This window comes from Nelumbo nucifera, chromosome 5 (genome assembly GCF_055504915.1).
Source record: "Nelumbo nucifera cultivar China Antique chromosome 5, China Antique-T2T, whole genome shotgun sequence".
NCBI classification, from domain to species: Eukaryota; Viridiplantae; Streptophyta; class Magnoliopsida; order Proteales; family Nelumbonaceae; genus Nelumbo; species Nelumbo nucifera.
The window spans coordinates 53,411,510-53,430,946 of NC_142653.1; the positions used below are offsets into that span (position 1 = coordinate 53,411,510).

At 37.2% G+C, this 19,437-nt stretch overlaps 2 long non-coding RNA genes across 2 annotated transcripts; both read right to left on the minus strand.

Moving 5' to 3' along the window:
• Positions 1-3,051: 3,051 nt before the first annotated feature.
• On the minus strand, positions 3,052-4,541 carry LOC148791619 (uncharacterized). Its single transcript, XR_016075940.1, has 4 exons — positions 4,028-4,541; positions 3,791-3,925; positions 3,616-3,673; positions 3,052-3,526 (listed from the first exon to the last, which is right to left on the minus strand). It is a non-coding gene; the product is annotated as an uncharacterized LOC148791619 (long non-coding RNA).
• A 10,034-nt stretch (positions 4,542-14,575) lies between these two features.
• LOC104596739 (uncharacterized) lies at positions 14,576-15,515 on the minus strand. The gene is made up of 2 exons (XR_735087.3): positions 15,305-15,515; positions 14,576-14,977 (listed from the first exon to the last, which is right to left on the minus strand). It is a non-coding gene; the product is annotated as an uncharacterized LOC104596739 (long non-coding RNA).
• Between the last annotated feature and the right edge of the window lie 3,922 nt (positions 15,516-19,437).

Sequence of the window (19,437 nt, forward strand, 5' to 3'; positions counted from 1 at the left end):
TTACCGGGCTCAACTTAGAAAGGAAATGGGAACGAAGCACCTCATTGTTTGCAGCGACTCTAAATTGGTGGTTAACCAAGTCAATGGTGACTACAAAGCTCGCAACTCGACTATGGCAGCCTACTTAACCAAAGTCAGAGAGATTCTACCAAGCTTCAACTTTTGCTTGATCAGGCAAATTCCGAGGTCTGAGAATGCTGAGGCCAATGCTTTATCATGACTAGCAAGCACGAGAGACAATACTATGCTGAGGCCTAGCATTCTCGAGGGGGTAGAAGAGGTCGCTCCCGTGTTGCAAGCAGAACCGAGCTGGATTGACTTGCTCATTGATTATCTACTCCACGGGACCCTACCTAAAGAATGCAATGCAGCTCAGAGGGTAAAGCATCAATCAACCCGGTATGTCCTCATAGACGGACAGTTGTATATATCTTTCACGCTCCCCTACCTACGTTGCCTACGACCCTTAGAAGATGAGCTCGTATTTCGCGATATCCATGAAGGTTTATGTAGAGGACACTTGGGGGCTAGAGCCCTTGCCCAAAAGGCATTCAGGCAGGGCTACTACTGGCCCACAATGAAGGCAGACGCACTCAAACTTGTCAAAAACTACGATAGATGTATAAGGCATGCCAACATCCTCCATCAACCTGCTGTCGATTTTAAGTATCTTACTAGCCTGTGGCCCTTCACATAGTAGGGAATCGACATCCTCGGTCCTTTTCCGCCAACAACCGGGTAGTGGAAGTTTTGGTCATGGCAGTAGACTACTTCACGATGTGGGTGGAAGCTGAACCATTGGTAAACATTATAGCCCGGAACGTGCAAAATTTTTCTAGAAAAACATCATGTGCCGTTTCGGACTGCCCAAAGTCTTGATTGCGAATAACAGAAAGCAATTTGAAGATATCAAATTGTAAAACTGGTGCACCGAGATGGGGATTCAACAGAACTTCACTTTGGTAGCACATCCACAAGCAAACGGGCAGGCCGAAGTGATGAAAGCTCGCCTTGCACGAGTTAAAGGATTGTGGGTGGATGAGTTGCCCAATGTAATGGTACCTGAGCCGGGCGTGGGTAAGCTCGGTCCAAATTGGGATGGTCCTTACCGGGTGAGACGGGTGTTCGAAGAAGGAACTTACGAGCTCAAGACCATTGAAGGAAAGCGGGTACCTCATGCTTGGGATATCGACAACTTAAGGAGATACTACATGTTAATCTCAACGCAAGCAAAAAGCGACTAAGTCCTTAGAGCACCGAGTTGATCCTATGGACAACGTATTGGAGAGAGGATCTTAAGTCACTCCTAGAAGCCTAAGGGCTATAGTGTCGATCTGAAAAAAGAGATCGGTATGATATAAGACCCAGTCACCTCTCCGGCATGGGCAGGGAAGTCCTAGTCGCATCTTCAACATAGGTTGTTTAAGACCTAGTCGCCTCTTTGGCATGGGCTCATTGAAACCCAGTCGCTTTGGCAAGGGTAAGGTAAAGTAGCTCAGGTGCAGACAGGTTGGCGTGCATACCCTATAGTGTCCGCTCACCCTGGAATACAATAACAATTGTTCCTATTCGAGTTCAGGAGTATTCTCGAGTTCGGGAGAAACCTACACTTAGGAAAATTTTGCACACGAGGAGTCTTGCAAAGTACTTGTATTCCATTGATAAAATGCTTTGAGTACCAAAAAAAAAAAAAGAGAATGATTACAATTATTTAGCTGAGCTTGGAGGCTCGGAACATCAAGTATTTACGAGGGGGATCCAAGAAAAGAGGCATCAGTCAGTTCGAGGCTCCTCATCCCCCAACGGAGGCTTCAGTAGGCGGATCTGTCTCCATGTGGTCCTCGGCGGCATCAGCCTCCTCTCCCTCTCCTGTCGTCTCGTCATCGAGTAGGTCGTTGTCGCTCTCCGCCTCAGAGTCCGGATCCTTGGCCGCTTCAACGGCCATCTCCTTAGTAATCTTGGACGTGATGATGGCACTGAGGTCGACGTGGTGATGGCACTGTCACTTTGTTCAAGAACACATCCAACGAAAGGCGATTACAACATCTCAGATTTCCACGAAAGATCAACCTACAGATATTTTCAAAAAAGCTTTGGCTGTCGATCGCTTCATCTTTCTTCTCAGCAAGTTGGGCATTTGCTCAAACACCGCACCAGATAATAGAAAACAGTTGCAACAACTGTAACAAATTTGGCAAATTGCATGCCTTGGTCTAAGACAGCTGATGAATAACTATACATTCAAGCACATGTAAAATCTTGTTTTTAGGACAGCTTATGCTTAAATAGCCTTAATGAATTCATTATCTCTTGCTCTGTTTTTCGCATCTCTCTGTGCCAAATTACATAATACCAAAATAAATATAAGAGCAACCATGTAAAAATTTTATTTTTCCATCTCGAAGATAAAAAATTCAATATGGCGTAAAAATTATCAAAAAAGGATGTGAATATCCACCACAAAGAAACAAGAAAAAGCATTCCGTAACGACTTGCATGACTGCAAATATAGAGGGACTAGAATGCTTAGTTTGGATTAGAGACTAGTTTAGGTTTGCTTGATAGCCTTGATTCAGTTTCCCTTTTTCCACCTCGATAAGTACTGCTTGGCCACTTGGGCTCAGTTAACCTTGTCAAACCTTGATTCTCCGCCCAATTTTAACTGTATATGTAGGCACTATGCAATTCTGTGCCTATTTATTTTAAAGTATATAGATATGGTAAAATTAAGAAAACTCTTTTCTTTCTTCTTTTTTCTTTTTGCAATGATTCAAGTTTATCCATTTCGTGGACTTCATCTAAAGTTTAGTTTAGTTTAGTTTTGCTGATATTGACAACTGAACCTGAAAGCTTTTCTAGAAAGAAGATTTTACATTTGTTGTGGTGATTTTATTTCTTATATGTAATTGGCATTACAAGAAAATTTACTTTTAGTGGCAGTTTTCACGATTGTTAGTATAAATTCAAAACTGCAGCTAAAAAATGAATTGGCTGCCACTATAAATTTGACGCATGATTTTTAGCGGCAGTCCGATTTATAATTTAGTTTTTTTCATTTACCATTTTTTTTTTCTAATCTGCTTCAAATAAGCTGCCGCTTTCTTTACATTCATCTAAATTGAATTGAAATACAAAAATAAAAAAACATCAATTACAAATAAAATTTTAAAAACCCATTCTCCATTCAAAACATTTGAATCACAAATACATCTTAATGCCATTTTGGTTGCTTTTTGAATCAAGGAAGTCTGGAATTTGATTTCCTCCAAAGTTGTTACCACTTAGATCCAACTACCTCAGGTATTTCAGCTCTAGCAAATGATGGTTTATCTCACCACCCAGTTCTGTTGCCGCAGTCTATTCCTTTCCGTCTACAACAATCTTCTCTGTTGTTTGAATCCCAAGAAGAGAGACAATTTGAAGGATCTTTGAGACCCTTTTTCAGGATAAGAAGAGCTTTTTTGTCTGTGGTGCTGCAAACTAAGTCGGCAGTAATATGATCCATCTCTGGGTTTCTGGAAAGCGTCTGGCAGCATATGAGTCAGCTTTTTCTTTTTTTTTTAATTAATATAAAACCAATTAAAAAAGTGACCACCGGCTATGTGGTTTGCTTACCCCACAGATCTGTAATGCTGACTTCGAGATCCGAATGGAACCAGTAATCCTCATCAATCTGCAACCAGTCAAAGGAAGTCAAATTTTTGTGACTCAGCAGGTGAAAGTATGAAGCTTTTACATATCCTTCAATTTGCATCTGAAAGTGAGAAATGAAGCTTCTATTTATCATTACATTAAAATCTGAAGGTACGATTTTCTGAACCCCAGGTAAACTGAATGAGCTGGATGGTTAATTTTCCTATGGTATAAGAATTGGGTAATTTTGTGCATCTGACATTTATATCCTCACATTGTCCTTTCGTATTTACTGCATGAATTTGAATCCAATTAGTGACAAAATGGCATGTGCAGTGAGTGGCTAGCATTGCTGCAGAAGTAGAAGGAAAAAAGCAGGGAAGTAAAGGAATACCTCAATAGATACAAATGAATTGGTCCCGTAGTGCTTCTAACAATGATTCTGAATTGCCTTTGCGGATAATCAGCATCCTGTTCACAAGGATGATTGGCCAGTCAAAGACCACCACAAAACTTTCCTGACTTGAAACAGTAAAACAAACAGAGGAAACAGAAACAGAGCAGAGACAAGGTGTATATATGAATGGAATAAAGGTTTCGATACTCTTTAGATTCACCAGAACCATCTATATTTATACCCTTCGAAAGAGGAGTTACACTTTCACTGAAATACAAATACATGTAGAGGGATAGATATGCAGATAATGAACAGAGTACAGATAATGAATGGAGTTCTAGTCTTATCATCCCGTTACGTGGGTAACTTATCCTTGATCCCAATATGCCCCCGCAAGTGAAGCGTTCTGGAGAGAACGTGAAGCTTGGATCTCAGATGGAAGAAACTGGGTGTAGGCAGGGCTTTGGTGAGTATATCAGCAACTTGTCCACAGATGAGATAAATTTAACAATAAGTCTGTGTTTCAAATTTAACAGCAAGTCTATGGATGGGCACCTCAAGATCAGGGAGTATTTAGTCGTTTCTAAGACGTTCACTGACTTGATTGCCCCTGGATTGTTAACTTGATGCCAATGAGTATTTAGTCCTAGGGAGGGGTGTCAATTGGACTGGATTTGGTCCAATCCGAACCAGTCCAATGTGAGTCTATATAAATGGACTAGGTCCAGTCCAATCCAATCCAATGAATGTTATGGAACAATTTGGATTGGTCCAATTCAATGTCTGGACTGTCCAATCTATTCAAATTCATTTTGATTTAGATTGGTTTCAACTCAAACCCGGTCTATTAACGCATATATTCTTATGTTATATCAATGGATTGGCTTAATCCAACCTAATCCAATATAAATTTGTTATGGACAGACCAAGTCCAATCTAATCTAATAAATATTTTGGACTGGATTGGTCCAATCTAATATGTCTTGTTGCTTCGTCCAATCCATCCAAATTGATTTTGGACTGGATGGGGTGTCTTGTTGCTTCGTCCAATCCATCCAAATTGATTTTGGACTGGATGGGGTCCAATCCAAAATTGGTCCATTGACACCCTAAGTCCTAGGAGTTGCAAAAAAGTTTCTGTCAAAATGGTTCATTGTACAGACTAGGCTCACCAGGGCCAATCTCAGGGGTGTGAAGCAGTATGCTAGTGAGGAGTTGCTGGCCTATCTGGAGGGGTTTCATGCTGCCACCTACAAACTTCGTGATGATTGGGGTGAGGGAGTTTGATCTAGTGAGCATCAGAAACATGCACCCCACTACCGGCAAAATTTGGAAAACCTGAACCTGCAGGACTTCACTAGCTTATGGTAGTGCACGACAACGGCGACCCAGACATTGGAGAGGCCTAGGGAGGATTGTAGTTGGGGATTGTGGTATGTGGAAGCATTTGCTTCAGAAGGAGCACGTTCCTGCAGAAGGTTCCCAACCCACGGAGGAAGGAGAGGAAGAGGAAGGTCAAATTGGCCACATTCACTTGCAGAATTCAAGAAGTGATGGCCATCATGGAGAGGTTGCTCACAAATGGCAAGATTCAATGGCCACAAGTTTCTCGACCGACTACAATGGAGGAGAAGTAGAGTGTCTAAATCTGCGAGTTTCACTAGGTAGTCTCGCATAACATCAAGAACTATTAGACTCAAAGTATTTTGAGGAGTTCGTTCAACCTAAGGACCCCTCCCAGATGCTCATTGGAGGAGTTGATGAGCACAGCCCTTTTCGCCTTATGCTCCTACGGGGACCGTAAAAGATAATGATACTCCTGGATCATGCACATATCCAGGAGTCCTAAACTCCCCTTGTATCCTAGTCCTTCTAATATTGTACTAATTATCTTTGTAAAGGATAACTCTTATCCTAATAAGATGTCTTATCCTAAATAGGATTACATCTAATCCTATCCTAGATTAGATAGGAATTATCCTTATATATCTCATCTTTGTAATATATATAAGAAGAACGAGTCGAATAGATTTATTCGACCATCATTCAAAATCTCTCTCTCTCTCTCTCTTTTGTTCTATTATAGTATCAGAGCCATAAGCAATCAATTCAAGATTCTCATCATGACTTTCACTATGTCTACCAACTCTATAAACCAATTAAACTTCGGTGCATCGGGAAATCATATTCCCTAACTGATTTCAGTTCGGTTTGATGGATTCAACTACATCGTATGGCATTTTCAGGTTGAGAATACTCTTCTGAGCCATGAGCTCCTCGGCCATGTTGATGGGACAACTCCTTATCCATCTCATTCTATGGCAACTACAGCCATTTCGAGATCTTCCACTTTGATAACAGAACCCTAAACACAATGGGTCAAATAGGACCGTTACATCTTCAGTTGGCTATTATCCTCTCTGACAGAAGCAACACTGACACAAGTCGTAGGAAGCAAAACAAGTAGAGAAGTTTGGGAAACTCTTAAGAATCTTTACTCTCCTCGAGGAACAGCTAGTGCAGTTGGTCTTAGGAATGAACTTGGAGCGGTACAGTAAAATGATCTCTCCATGACTAATTATCTCCAAAAACTCAAAGTTTTTAGTGATAAGCTAACTGCAATCATTACCTGGACAGATGAGCTATCATTTGCCAGCTTACAAGGTATGCTTCTAACTCATGAGAATCATTTGCTTCATTTAGTAACATCATCTACACAGGTTAGCTCTCCTTCAACGAACCTTGCTTCCAAACACAAGGATTCCAAGACTCAATCCAAATATAATTGACTTCATCTACCACAAATGGGTAATGGATCTCCCAAGCCCTCCAAATACAATAATAACCCCTGTCAAATTTGTGAAGGACAAAATCACTTTGCCAGGTACTATCGGAAACTTCTTGCACATATTGACAATTTGAAGAATCCTAAACATCCATAACCTTTGGCAGTTATGACAGCATCAGGTCATGACAAGCAGAATATAGAGATTTGGTTTCCTGATGCTGGTGCAACACACCATCTTACTTCAGATCTAATAAACTTCAAATATACTCTGACTATGGTGGTTCTGATCGCATCTCCATTGGCAATGGTTCAGGTTTGTCGATTGCTCATTCTGGCTCTTATACTATTTCTGCTTTATCTTCTAGATCATTGGTTATGTATAATATTCTTCATATTCCTCGGATTTCCTTCAATCTGTTATCTATGGCTCAGTTTTCTGTTGATAATAATGCCTATTTTGAATTTCATCCTCATGAATTCTTTGTGAATGATCGATGCACCAGGATGATACTTCTTCAAGGGCCAAATAGGGGTGGTTGCTATCAGCTTCATCTTCCAATCAAGTTATCACCTATGGCTTCTTCTCCTGTTGCACTTGTGGGTACTTGTGCTAGCCCTGGGATTTACACCATCGACTAGATCACCCTACTCTTAGAGTGACTTAATAAATTATATTTTCTCAGCATTTACTAGTAGTTTCTAGTACTGATTTAAATTTTTGTTCAGCTTGCTCCATAACTAAAAGCCATGTTCTTCCCTTTTCCCAAAATCATGCTATTAATAACTCCCCCTTAAAACTGATTCATTATGATTTATGGGGACTCTCTCTAGTGGCATCTACTTCTTGTTACTGTTATTACATTCTTTTTGTTGATGATTTTAGTCGCTATAGTTGGATTTTTCCACTTACTTGCAAATCTAAAGCTTTCCTTACATTCTTGAAATTTAAAACTAATGTTGAATTACTTTTTGATACTAAAATTAAATACTTTTAAAGTGATAGTGTTCTGAATTCAAGACCTTTGAAAGATTTTCAACCATGTTGGTATTTCTCACCGAATATCATGTCCGCACACTCAAGCGCAGAATGGTTGTGCCAAATGCAAACATCAACATGTTGTAGTAAGAAAAAGCGACGCAATCAAATACTTGGTAGAAAAACCTCTCCTCTTAGGACAAATGGTAAGATGGTTGATGTGGTTAAGTGAAGGCATACTAAGAGAACTTTCTGTAGTCACATTAATAGAAGAAGTAGAATGACAGTTGTTCTTTGATGGAGTTGTAACCATGGAAGTAGGAGGAGCAGGGATAGTGTTACAATCCCCAAAAGGCACCAAATAGTCAAGGCTTTCAAGCTACAATTTCCCGGATCACAAGTACCCTGATTGTCTTTCTTAGGCCCCATTCACTTTTTAAGAAGTTACTTATTGGGTAAATGCACTTATCTGGTTAAATGTATTTGTATTCTTTTGTTTCCTAGTAAATAAGACAATAGCCATTTTAGTCATAAAAAGCCATTATTGAAAGAGACAATTTTTTCCCATTCAAGTGTTGACAACTTTCCTCCCCCCAGGTGAAAAAGTTATTTATCCATCTGAGAAATAAATACGACTTATTCGAATAAATGATATTCAATGAAAATAAATTTTCCGTAGACACTACATAATTAAATCTAATAGAAGAACATGGGTGTTTTACTCTGTAGAAATTTTCCCCACACTTAAAATCCAAAAAAACAAGAGGCCTTTATTTAAAACATCTACCAAAACGTCCAAAAAAACTTTTTATCTTATTATTGTAGCTTGGCACTCCTCCAATCTTCTACTCATACAAACTCTTCCACCTCCCACTCTTCCAGCTTGCTATTGTACTCCAGTTGCTCCTCCTCCATTCCATATATACCACGAACGCTTTAAAACCTTTTGAAATTATCTTCTTCTTTTCCAAGAACAACTCCAGTTGCTCCTTCTCCATTCCATATATACCACTCCAAAAGTCAATGACCTACCAAAATTCAATAGTTTACAATTTCGATGATATTAACTTGATCATTTAAACGTAGAGTTCAATTTTAATTTGATCCTTCCACAAAGGACGTACGAGATGGAATGAGCGAAAAGATGTCTCAATAGAATAATATTCCACTATAGAGGTACTCGAACGAAAATATGTCTATCGAGCGGTGGCCCAGTTAGTATGTTAGTTGCTTAGTCTCAGCAGACATGTGGATTAATCAAATCCTGCCACCTGTTTTTGAAAGTGTGTTGGGTTAAATACCAAAATATCTATTGTTGAGGTTCTTGAACAAAAAGATGTCTCAATTCTTCATGGAATGAAAGAATATGAATTCTCAAGCATCAAGTAGGACTGTCACGGGTCGGGTGGGGTTGGTTTATTGTAATTTTTCCAACCGATCCGACTTGGTCGGGTTATCTGATATAGAAACCGAAACCGACTTAGTGTTAAGAAAAACCAACCTGGTCGGTTTAAGTCGGGTTGGGTTGGTTTGAGTCGGTTTCGGTTCTAAGTTCATCCCTGTGATAAAATCTTGCTAATTTTAAAAACAGTCATAAATTGAACATCATTTCAGCCATCTCCTATGATAAAATTTAAATGAAAAGTTAATCACAAAAGTTGTTCATTAATCACTATTCATTAATCCAAAGTTTCTTGCAACCATTCAAAAACTAGGTGGTCTAATGGGCTTTGAAACTTCATGTTTGAACCAAATCGGTTCGGTTCGGGTCAGTTTCGATTTTCTTGTGTGAAAACCGAAATCAACCAGAATCATCGGTTTAGGAATTTGCACAACCCGAAACCGACCCGTGCCGATGAAAACCCGGCTGATTCAAGTTGGGTTGGTTCAGATTGGTCGGTTTGATCGGGTTGAGCCTTCTTATGAACAGCCCTAGCATCAAGAATATGCTCACTCAGTCGAATAATAAGAAAATCCCAAACAGATTATTTTGTGTTTTTGATCATTTCAATTTGAAGGTCTCATCAGATGGATCGTTCATGTTTTCTGTAATTTCATAATCATTTTTTGTATTTGACAAAATTTATGATGCATTAAATGCATGCACTCTGCAGCAAACGATGTGGACCAGTTCATATAAATGGATGTCATAGCTAACCTTAGTGTTGATAAAACATTGGTGGTAGCTAGTACTTGTGAAATATAGAAGAAGTTGATTATATATTAATATCTTTTAACATGATTTGGGAGTGTTTATGTTAAAAGTAAGTGTTTAAAAAGAAGTATTTATTCGAATAAGTAATTATTTGCATTTAGTACTCAGCTTTTTCAAGTGCTTAATTTTATTTCATATTGGGGTTTAGTGGTTTTTTACTCTAATAAGCACTTAGATACATCTTTTTTTTTAAATTTTCCAAATACCCAGTCTAAAGTGAATGAATAAAAATAAATTGATGAAAGTCCTTTTATAAAAATGTTTTCATAAAAGTCATTTTGTAAAAGTACTTTTATAAAAACACTTTTATAAAGTACTTCTGTAAAATTACTTTCATATTTTTGTAAAAGTACTTTCCTAGAAGTGCTTTCACAGACGTGCTCTTATGAAAGTGCTTTCATGAAAGTACTTTTATAACAGTGATTTTGTAAAAGTGCATTCATAAAAGCATTTTCATAAAAATACTTTACTTTTGTAAAAGTACATTTCATAAATTACTTTTATAAAAGTGCTTTTACAAAATTGTTTTTATAAAAGGGCATAATTAGTATTCTAAAAATTTACCGGGGACAATATGGGAGAAAAAATTTGAATGAGTGCTTATTGTACGAGCACTTCAAAAAAAAAAAAAAAACTGAAAATTTGGGCTTAAAAATATAATCCCCTATTTTTTAAAATAAGTACTTATTTCAGACTTATTTTCCCAAACACAAATAAGTACTTAGTGATATGGTCCTCACCCAAATAAACACTTATTTCAAATAAACACATATTTTTAAGAACTATCAAACATGGCCTTTGATTCTTTTTGCTTTTTTAGTAATTGAGATCTTTTATTTATTAATCATGAGAGATGAAAAGCAAGCACCATAACAACATGTAGCTGAGCATTATATTAGAAAAATAACAAAAGCAATACATAACATTCATCCTTGGTAATATGAATCACTTTGTGGAGAGATGATAGAGAAGAAAGAAGACGGCCAAACTGTTAATGATAACCCAACAAGGCGGTAGACGGCCAAACTGTTTGGTTGTAGCTTATAGGTGAATTGATAGAATAAGATATGTAATAGTCAATATTTTAATTAAGGGGTGGGAGGTGATCTGCAACCATAGATGCCCCTTCAATTGGTCGGAGGTGGATGTTTTGGGAGGCAAGACCTGTACGGAGAACCCTTCTTGCCGCAATTAATACCACGTTTAGGCGCCGGTGTACCGATAATGATGCTAGCATCCTTTTCGGTAGAATATGAATAAATATAAATAAATTAATTAATAATTAATTAAGATCATGATGATAATTAAGTAGTGGCAGGTTAGAAACCAAAATCTTCTTTAATCTTTACTATGGATGAATCAAATATAACGTAATTAATGCATGGAACAACCGCCTAATTCTATAACATATCAATGTTTTGCCAATTAATTGTAATTAATGCTTAAACACTTGAAATCACTGTTCATCGTCTAAATAAAATGAAATATAATGGTGTACTCACCCAGGAGAGACCTCTCAACAAGTAGCCGAGCCCCTACTTCTCTTGGGGTCAAAAGAACTGAAACCAGAAGGATGCAAACTAGGGCAACGGCCTTCATTTTGTTATTTCAAACACTATGTGAAATGAAAGAGAACTCCAGGCGGCTTTGTTGTCTTTTTGTCTTGATGAATAATAACCATCCAAAATTTCAATAATGAACAGGAAATAAAATTTTTCATTAGGGAGAATAATTATAATTTTGGATGTTATACATGAAACTTTGTATGTAGGCATGGTTGTTCAAGTGTTGAAATTTGATAATTATGCTCCGTTTGCTTTTCGGTCATTTGTTCGAGTAAGTGTTTCCTAGGAAAGATTTACTTGGTAGGAAATAGTTTTCGGACAATTGTATTTACTTATGTTCTTTTTTTCTTCCCATTTAAATAAGGCAATGACCATCTTAACCATAAAAATTTAATTATTAAAAGGGATATTTTTGTCCCATCCAATTATTGATAATTTTTCTCTAGATGGTAAAGTTAATTTACCTAGGAAAATAAACTTTCACTGGTTCCCACATAAATCTAAAAATAAACATGAATTTCTTGATTAAGGAGAATTAAAATCCCTTTGACCAACTTTTCCCCCTCTCAAAAAAAAAAAAAAAAAAAAAAAAAAGAATACCCCCTAAATTTAAGCATCATTGACTACAGGCTCAATTGTTCGAATCCGGTGGTCAGATATGATGTGCTAAAGTGTTTGGACCACCCATTTGAATGGTATAGACCCATGAGAAATGTTTTGGCATCTTTCTATGGAGGATCAAATCTTCCATATGTTGATGTTGATGGTGTTCCCCTCCGTCCTTGCATAGAAGAGAACATGAAAAGGTGTAGAAATTGGGCAATCTATCACCAGAAGTAGTCTTTCTCCTCTCCAACGAGTGGCCCATGTGCCAAATGGATGATCTTGACATTTTAACTATAGTCAGTAAAATGGGTTCCATCAATTAGATCCTTCAATTCTAGTTCAGGCTTTACCTCACGGGTGGGGTGATCGTAAATTTTAATTAGTTATTATTTTGTTATATTTTTATTATTCTATTCTTATTAGTTTATTAATTTCTATTATATTTCTACAGTTTTTCAAAATCGAAGACGTAATCCACCATTGAAAGAAGTCAAAACAATTCTCATGGATCTACAGCCACTCAGGTGGGTGGTCCAAACTCTTTCTCTAAACCCCCTTCCTCCCTAACTCTCTCTCCCTTCCTCTTCCCACCACTCCCATTTTGTCAATTCAACACCCTTTCTTTCATTCTTTAATTAAGATAACAAAATTAACCAATTTACTGTTAATTATGTAATTAAAGTTAACTAAATTTTTTAATTAAAAGTATTTTTGAAAAATAGATTCACTTAAAATAAAGGAAATTTTTAAAATATAAATAATATTAGTTTTCAATATATTTTGATGTATATTAAATGTAAATATATATAATCCGGGTTGGGGAAGGGTAGGGACTTCACTCTCATCCCCAATTAGGAATCCCTATTAACCCCATCCCCATCCCCATCCCCACCCTCATCCTGTCCCTACCCTATTAATCCCCATTGGGTCAAGGAGGTCGAGTACCCAATGAGGATGAGGAAAATTGTCATCCCTAAGTAATTTTGTTAATTAAACAACCTAAGTTTTATTAAGCAACCTAATAAATTAAAGGTTTAGTAAAAAATTTAATAAATTAATTAGTGTAAATTAAGTAATCGGCGAATTCAGCGGTTTGCTGACTAAAATCAATGGTTTTGGAGAAAAAAACAGTTTTAGGGGAAAACGAAACCAGTTAGGTGACTGGTTCCCAACTTTGGTGGGGAGAAAGAGGGAGCTATTATTGGCAAGGTTTTTAAAACCAAACCAGACATAGAACCGATCAGGGGTCCAGTTCCCAAGTTGAATGATTTGACCATTCGAACATAATGGATGGCCTGTTCAAATTGAACGGACGGTCCATTCGGACGAAAAAATAAAAAACGGCAAAATCATTGGACGACTTGAAGAGTTCGAATGCCCGGGTCAGCTGTTTGTTAACCAAATCAATGATTTTTTGCAAAATAATAATTCCGAGGTAAAACGAAAATGATCATCTGACTGTTTCCTATTTTCTAGTCTGACTGTCCGGTCCGGTCTGATTTTAAAAACCATGATTATAGATAATATATTGAATTAATTAAGGAATATATATATATATATATATACACGTGATTTTTTAGGAATATTAGACTATAGTATGGTTTACCAATTATCATTCTTGCCACAAATAATAGGTGGAGTTTTAGCTAGGAAAAAAAGTATAAAAGTAATGGAACTATGGAAGCGTCCTTTTCTAGAAAGACATAAATGATGCTGAAGGGTCCTTCGGAATAGTAAAATCTGGAAAATAAAGTTGGCTGCTTGACGAACATGGGTCCACAAATTTTGTGAAATCTAGATAAGATTTCTGAAGTTTTTGCCTACGAAGCTGCCTGAATTCTAATTTCGAAATTATATATATAGCAGTTTTTCCTTATTCATCCTTGATTCAAAATTCGAGTCTTTCCTTTTCTTCTTATGTGTTTCTACAAAGCCACTGATTTGGGCAGATAATATATGGACATATAAGGGGCATCCCAATAATTTAAACACTCTCAGCTATTTCATATGTGTATAATTTAATACTGATTTGACTGCGTTGTGTCTTTCTCTCTGTGATCTTGGTTAATTTCAACACATCTTTTCAAATGGTTCTCTCAAAACTCTTGCATTTGTGGTATGAGTATGAACCTTTCTTGTTGCTGTGATTTAAGTGGTCCAATTTTGAGAATTTCTCTGTGCTATTTGAGATTGTAAGATACCCAATTATGCATCACACCATACAGAAAAATGCACAAGGCATCCATTGACTGCGTAGGTCAGGAGGTGAATTTGATAATTTGGATCGATGAACTGAATCTTCAAAGTTGAGTCCAATTTTGCATCTTCCAGGGAAAGAGTAAAACCCATTATCTTGATTTTCTTATCAAGGTCTTTTATGCTCAATAAAAGAGGATTATAAAAACAAGTAATACATAATCTTCAATTCACTGTTGTTGATAATTTCGATCACATACAACTGGAGGGATGAAAAGTAAAAAGGGAGAAGATCTAGAGGAGAGAAATAAAACACAAAATCTACCTACCTTTAATTTGATCCTTTATTCTTTGTACCGATACATACTATATAGCTTAAGTAGCTTACATCATTAAACCAACCACTTCTCCAAATACATCTGATGAACTCATCAGAGACCATAAACTATTTAAGGAGAGCGAGGTGCTGATGGTCCGCATTGATAGATGCTGCCGCACTTGGGAGGCTGGTTTCTAGGAGAGAGGCAAGACTTGTACGGTCTACCAGGTTTGTCACAAAATGGAAGATTAGGGATACGAGTTACGGGCGTAACAGCCTTTTCTGTAGCATACAACATGAATAAACAAAATCAGATTGGATTAGGTCAATAGCAAATCATAATAAAAAAATATAATTATAATATTTCATAAATAACGGATTGGATATTGGATCAGATCGTCATATATCCCAATTTAATCCATTAACTAAATAGATCGACTTCGACTTTTCTAATCGGATCCGATTTGTTAAAATCAAGGGAGGCATCTGATTCCAGCTCTTATCGGATTCAAATCTCCGACTCATGTGCAGCCTTATGAAGATAAGTATATAAAATATTTTGCCAATTAATTGTAAAGCTGAAACACTTAAAATGGTGTACATACATACCTAGTAGAGACCTCTCGACTAATGGCCGAGCCCCTACTTCTGTTGGGGCGAAAAGAACCGAAATCACAAGAATGGAAACTAGGACAATGGACTTCATTTTGTTACTTCAATTCAATGTGTTATCTTGTCTCTCCAACTCCTATTTATAGGTCATTCTCGTGTGTGTGTGTGTGGAGAAATTTCAACACCAATTATCACACGATACCTAGATGGAAAAGTATGTAAATGAAGTGCATTTTGTTTTCAAGCCAAATGACAATATTTTATTGAATAATGTTTAGAGTACAACCAAGATGCTAAAAAACCAAATCACGGCAAAACCAAGCAAGAACATTAACAGATCAATGTTCTTTTATTTCTCATGTAAATAAGATAATGACCAATTTATTCATAAAAATTCATTATTAAATGGGAAATTTTTATCCCATTCAAATGTTGGCAACTTTCCCCTTAAGTGGGAAAATTGTTTACCTCTGGATGGTGCATTTGAGTTGACTTAATAGTGATTCAGTTAATTATAAATAGTGGTTCAGTTTTTTGACATTCGAAATAGTGATTCAGTTAATTTTCTTAATTGACTTAATTATGCAATCATTCCAAAATATGAAGCCCCAATTAATACGACTAGACCAACAAATTGGATTTGATTATAATCCGATCAAATATGGGTCCATAGGCGGGCTTGAGTTGTGAATTTTTTAAAGTTTGATAGTGAATCCGGCACAAAAAGCCTAAGCCCAAGTCAAGAGATGAAATTTGACAACTAAAATATATCATTGACTCCAAGTCAAACAACTACAGGCTCAATTGTTCGAGTCCGTTGGTCAGTTATGACGGCCTAAAGAATTTTTTCCACCCACTTGAATGGCTATAGACCTATTAGAAATGTTTTGGCATCTTTCATTAATGGTGGATCACGTCTTCCGTTAGCGGATGTTTGGGCCACCTACTTGATGGCAATGGCATCTTTCGAATTCATTTTAGTTTAGATTGGTTTTCACTTAAATCCGGCCTATTGATACCTATATTCTTATCCTATATCAATGGATCAGACATTGGCTTAATCCAACTCTAATTCATATAAATTTATTATGGATAAATCAGGTTCAATCCAATTTAATATTTACTTTGCACCAGATTGGTTCAACCCAATGTCTTGTTGATCCATCCAATCTGTTCAAATTAATTTTGAACTGTTCAAAACTGGTCCATTGATATCTTTATTTGTATTTGAACTCCATCCAAACTGAGCCTCATCTATACAATAGTGAAGCTTGCCCATAATACATACCTCCAATTCACCAAGAAAGAATCATAATAAAAGTATTTAGCATTGTTTAGTTAAAGGAGAAAGAAAGTCATTGAACAGTTTGATCCTAATTCCCCAGGAAATTGGGTGGATGAATCAAAAATATACTTACCATAGAAGTCGTAGCATAATAAGCTAGAGAATCTGCAACTGGGTTGCAGTAGTGAAGTGCATTAATTTTTCTAACGAGATAGCATGGAAAATGACGATGGATCCATTTCTAGGGCTTCTAAGTATGCTTGGACACGTTCCCTCAGCATTGCTCCAATATGGGTCCATATGTTGAATTCTTGCATTCCAATGTCTTGCTGGAGGGATAATTTGTAATGTGGTTCATTTGGAAGTAGAGAAACAAAGTGACTTTTGAACAACACCCTATTAAAACAATTCAGTCCCTTGCAGTCATTGGACCTCATTGTGCCTTATTTTCCAGAGCTACTATTTCATATTCAAACACTAATAATGTTCACTCTCATATCAGCACAGGTCCTCAGCCATTTTAGGGGTGGATCAAACCTCCAACCGGAGTCCTAAAAATTGATACGAATGGCGCGTGGAGTGTTTCTCACTTGGCATTAGGAATTGTTATCAGAGATCACAATGGAGATTTCATTCTGCAAAGATGTGCTCCCCTCCAATGTTCTTACCCTGCAGAAGCTGAAGCCTTACCAATTTTGGAAGGTCTAAGATGTGCAATTGCAATGGACATCGATGCTCTCATCTTCAAAAGTGATGCAAAGCACATTATTGACATTCTCTCTTCGGGTGCAGACTCTCCTTGGAGATTACATTAGACCATTCTAGAATGTAGACATCTTGCTTCTTATTTTGTTTCAACCCATATTATTCATACATCTCGCTCTTGTAATCGCTTAACCCTCGGGCTAGCTAATCATGCTTTTAGATACAATCATGCTATAACCCATGGTTTTAAAACTGGACCGGACCGGATGATCGGATCAGAAAAACCGGGAATCGATCAGCTAACCAGTTCCATTTTTTTCCCCAAAACAGTTGATTTTGGTTAGTAAACCGCTGAACCGGCCGATTAACCGTTCGAATCAGCCGAACCATTCAAACCGTTTTGACTGTTTTTCAAATTTGTTATTTTTTTTATTAGAACAAGCCAGCCGTTAGGGTCAAACGGTTGTGCTGTTCGAACCGGTAACCGAAACCCTGATCTGTTCAGTCACCGGTTCGATTTCCAAAACGTCGAATCCTCCGGTTTTCGTCAGGTCTATCACTCTAGATGAGATGTAACCTGTTTTATGAGATAAATTTTATTCCCTTTGGCTTTCAAAATAAAGTGGATATGTCATCACTGTAATCTTCATTACTGCACACGTTTGCAGATTCTCTAGTTAATTGGGTTTGTGACTTCAACAGTAGGCTTACTTTTCATTCAACCACCCATCTTTCTTGTGAAATTAGGACCAAATTCATTCTTTTAAGGGGCTACAAAACCGGACTATCAAAATGACTTTCTTTGTCTCCCTTAGGTTAGGATATGCTACTTCTATTATGATTTCTCTCTAGGTGAGTTGGACCCAGTTCTCCTATAGACTTTTTAGGGGGGTAAGCTATTTATTCATGTCCCAATTCATTGTTTCTTCATGGCAAATTTTAATCTAATTTATGGCAAATTTTAATAAAATTTTTTGCATTGATTTTCCTACATCAATACACTAATAACCTTGATTTTTTGTTCATTTATACACATATATTGAAGTAGATAATTATTTAAACATGACAGACAATAGATAAATACCAAACACACTCTAAAGTCTGAACTAGAATTGAGGGATCTAACTGATAGAACCCTTTGTAGTGCCTATAGTCAAAATGTCAAGATCATACATTTTGGGGCCACTCTTTGGAAAGGGTAAGCCTAGTTTGGGTGGCTAGATTTCCCACTTTCTACAGTTTTTCGTGTTCTCTTTCATGGAAGGAGGGAGGGGAACACCGTTAGCCATCAGCATTTGGCAAATAAGGCTTAGCAGCCCATTTTATGACAGTTCAAGTTGAAGATATTTTTGGAGATGGAAGACGTAATCCACCATTGAAAGAAGCCAAAACATTTCTCATGGATCTACAACCACTCAGGTGGGTGGCCTAATGCTGCTTATTAAATATCAAATTCCAACTCTTGGCTTATTGGGCAGTCACAGTCAATGGATGTACTTTTTCCATTCTTATCTTGTGCTAGCTAGGTACCCAATTTAAAGGATTTACTCTTTGTTGGGCTTGGGCTTTTGTGCCAGGTCCATTCAAATTCTGCAAACTTACATCTCAAGCCCGTCCAATTTACACCCCTAAAACCCTATGGACCCATATTGGATAGGATCTTGTTGACATTATAATATTAATTGGGGCTTCATATGTTGGAATGATAGCATATAATTGAGTCTAGTAGGGAAATTACCTCAATCATCAACTATGGGTGACATGTAACATGGAACAAGGTCCCTCTAGTTCAATCTTGGCGTTCACGTCATTAATAATATTTACAATGGTCCTGATCAGTTTGATTTTCAATCTCTCCGGATTTCATCAGCATTTCTCCACATTTTCCAAAATATTGTCAACAAGATAAAAATATGGAATGCTAATTGTGTTACAGCTTTTCCAATCAAATGAGATGGCTAGATCATTCAAAGCCTGAAAAAATTAACTGTCAAATCACTGAGATTTAGAAAATTTCATGGGCTCAATGGTTCAATCGTTCAGTCCGGTACAGGTTTTGCACACACAACCTTCACTATTGATGGAGTTGATAAATTCAGTCACTGTTGGGACTTGGGAGGGATGAGAGTAGGGGTGATCA